Genomic DNA, 3,015 nt, shown 5'->3' with positions numbered 1-3,015 from the left:
TAAAGGGCATTTCTTAATTTACAAACTGCCAGGTCTGAGCGCTTTCCACATGCGCTGCCTACAACGCATTCTCGGCATCACCTGACAGGACAGAGTTCCAAACAACACAGTCCTGGAATGAGCTGGAATCCCCAGCGTGTATGCACTGCTGAAACAGAGACGCCTGCCTGCGTTGGCTCGGTCATGTCGTGAGAATGGATGATGGCCGGATCCCAAAGGATCTCCTCAATGGAGAACTCGTGCAAGGAAAGCGCCCTACAGGTAGACCACAGCTGCGATACAAGGACATCTGCAAGAGGGATCTGAAGGCCTTAGGGATGGACCTCAACAAGTGGGAAACCCTGGCCTCTGAGCGGCCCGCTTGGAGGCAGGCTGTGCAGCATGGCCTTTCCCAGTTTGAAGAGACACTTGGCCAACAGAATGAGGCAAAGAAGGAAGGCCCATAGCCAGGGAGACAGACCAGGGACAGACTGCACTTGCTCCTGATGTGGAAGGGACTGTCACTCCTGAATCGGCCTTTTCAGCCACACTAGACGCTGTTCCAGAACCACCATTCAGAGCGTGATACTGGAGTCTTCCGAGACTGAAGGTTGCCAACAAGAGAGGTCTTTGGTGGGCCAATGCAGCTGCTGGGGCCTCCTTTGCTACACCCTGTGCTCTTGCCAAATAACAAAGTAACAGCCCACCTATTCCCTCCTGAAAGAATCTGCCACCCGCCTTCCAGCCATCCTGCATTTCTCCAGGACATGAACCCGTGCAGATCACAGTTGGAGCTTCAGTTGTGCTTATCACAATCGTGCAACATTTACCGGGCTGGTCTCTAAGCTGCTTCCCTTCCAGACTTTCACTCTGGGGAGAATTCATTCAGCTCTGAGAAGGGAGGCAGCAGGAAACAAACGGGTTAGGAAAAGAGAGGCTTCTCTGTTGCCTGCAGAGGCCAAGCTGAAGGAGTCGGAGCCCCTCGCGGCTGCTGCCCTTTCCTCTCATGTGGTCAGCTCAAATTATCCGTCTGGTCTTTTGATGGTTATTTTTGGCCCCTCGTTTGACATCCTGCCAGGCCGGAGGTGATGGAAGTCAGCAGCTGTTGCTCTGGTTTCCTCTCGCCTGCCGCCTTGTCAGGTTCAAGCACTTCTGAAGGAGGCAGGCTGCAGGGGGGCTGACAAACTGATGGAGCAGCAGGGGGCTCGCGCCTCCTGTCTTGCCAGCCCCAGCCCGGCTTCTCTTTGCACAGCCAGCCCCTTGGGGAGTGCAAAGCACCTAGAATGCAAAGCAGCCTCCTGGGCCAGGCAAGACCGCATTGCCGCCGCGGCCCTTTCAAGGCAGGGATCTCACACATTTCATGAAATGGGAGGAGAGGGCAGATCCGTCTCTGACTGGGACAAGCGTTCCCCATTAGTTGGCCGTGAGAAAGAATTAAATACTTGAGGATTGCCTGCTGGGTGCCTTCATGACTTGTAGCCACTCGTAGGCCTCTGGCCGCTCACAACTTTGTCCAATTCCCTTTTGAAGCCATCCAAGCAGCTTGTGGCCATGAATTCCACAGATTAATTGGGTGCTGGGTGAAGAAGCTCTTCCTTTTGTCCGTCCTCAGTCTCCCTTCAGTCAGCTGCACTGGATGACCTCTGGTTCCAGTTGGCGAGGCGGGGAGAAAAACTCCTCTCTATCCACACAATGCATCATTTCATGTCTCAATCACATCACACCTGAAATGACACTTTTCCAAGCTAAGAAACTCCAAACACTGTAGCCTCTTCTCCTAAATTATTATTGTTTGAAACACTGATATCTTGCCTTTCCTATGCCAAAGCAAATGCCCAAGGCGGCTTACGAAGTTCAATAAATGTACAATAACAATTGCTAAAACAACAATAAGTAAAATAATTTAAAAAAACAGAGAGAGAGAGAGAGAGAGAGAGAGAGAGAGAGAGAGAGAGAGAGAGAGAGAGCACCATAAGTGAGGGTTTTCCTACAAGACCCTTTTTGAGGTGTGGCAACCAGAACTGGACCCAGGATTCCCCATGTGGCCTCACTGTGGGCTGGTATAGGGCCATACTTACATCAGCAATCTTATTCTCAATCCCATTCCTAGTGACCCTGGCACGGAATTGGCCTTCTTCAGAACTGCCACGCAGTGGGTCGCCATTTTTGTGGAGCTCTCCACCATGATCCTAGGATCTTGTTCCTGGTTTGTCTCCAACAGCCCAGATCCCATCAGCCTACATGTGAAACTGAGGTTTTGTTTTGCCTCAGTGGAGTGTGCACCACTTTACACTGATTGACACTGAAATGCATTTGCCATTTGGTTGCCCCCTCAGTTTGTAGAAATCCTTTTGAAGCACTACAGAATCTACTTCGTTAGTTACAACCCTGAAGAGTCTAGTGGTTAGGATTCCTGGTTTTAACCCAGGTGACCCGGGTTCAACTCCTGGAATAGTTGGGGTTCATCTGCAAACTGGGCCACCCTGCTGTTTATTCCTACCTAAAGATAATTGATGAACAAGCTGCAAAGTTCTGGTGCCAACCAAGGCAGACCCCCCTTCCCCGCTGAGGCTCTACAGAACTACCTTCAGAGGCCACTTGCATGTTTGTATGAGCTGATGTTGGCTTTGCCACCTTTCCATCCAGAGACAGATAGCAACTGTTACCCTGCACATGCCTGATCTTGTCTGATCTCGGAAGCTAAGCAGGGTCAGGCCTGGTTAGTACTTGGATGGGAGACCGCCTGGGAATACTGGGTGCTGTAGGCTTATACCATGATCTCGGAAGCTAAGCAGGGTCAGGCCTGGTTAGTACTCGGATGGGAGACCGCTTGGGAATACCGGGTGCTGTAGGCTTATACCATGATCTCAGAAGCTAAGCAGGGTCAGGCCTGGTTAGTACTTGGATGGGAGACCGCCTGGGAATACCAGATGCTGTAGGCTTATACCATAATCTTTCGAGACTAAAGGTTGCTAACCATTACCATTTGTGCCCAGAACAGTGACTTACCCAGAGAAACAAGAGGTGGCCTCCGTT

General features: G+C 51.1%; 1 pseudogene; it reads left to right on the top strand.

Moving 5' to 3' along the window:
* Positions 1-2,627: 2,627 nt before the first annotated feature.
* LOC136662914 (5S ribosomal RNA) lies at positions 2,628-2,747 on the top strand (annotated as a pseudogene).
* The last annotated feature ends 268 nt before the right edge of the window (positions 2,748-3,015 follow it).

This window comes from Tiliqua scincoides, chromosome 11 (assembly GCF_035046505.1).
Source record: "Tiliqua scincoides isolate rTilSci1 chromosome 11, rTilSci1.hap2, whole genome shotgun sequence".
Taxonomy (NCBI): Eukaryota; Metazoa; Chordata; class Lepidosauria; order Squamata; family Scincidae; genus Tiliqua; species Tiliqua scincoides.
The sequence above is the reverse complement of the archived record's forward strand: the minus strand, read 5'-3'. Positions and strand labels throughout refer to the sequence as shown.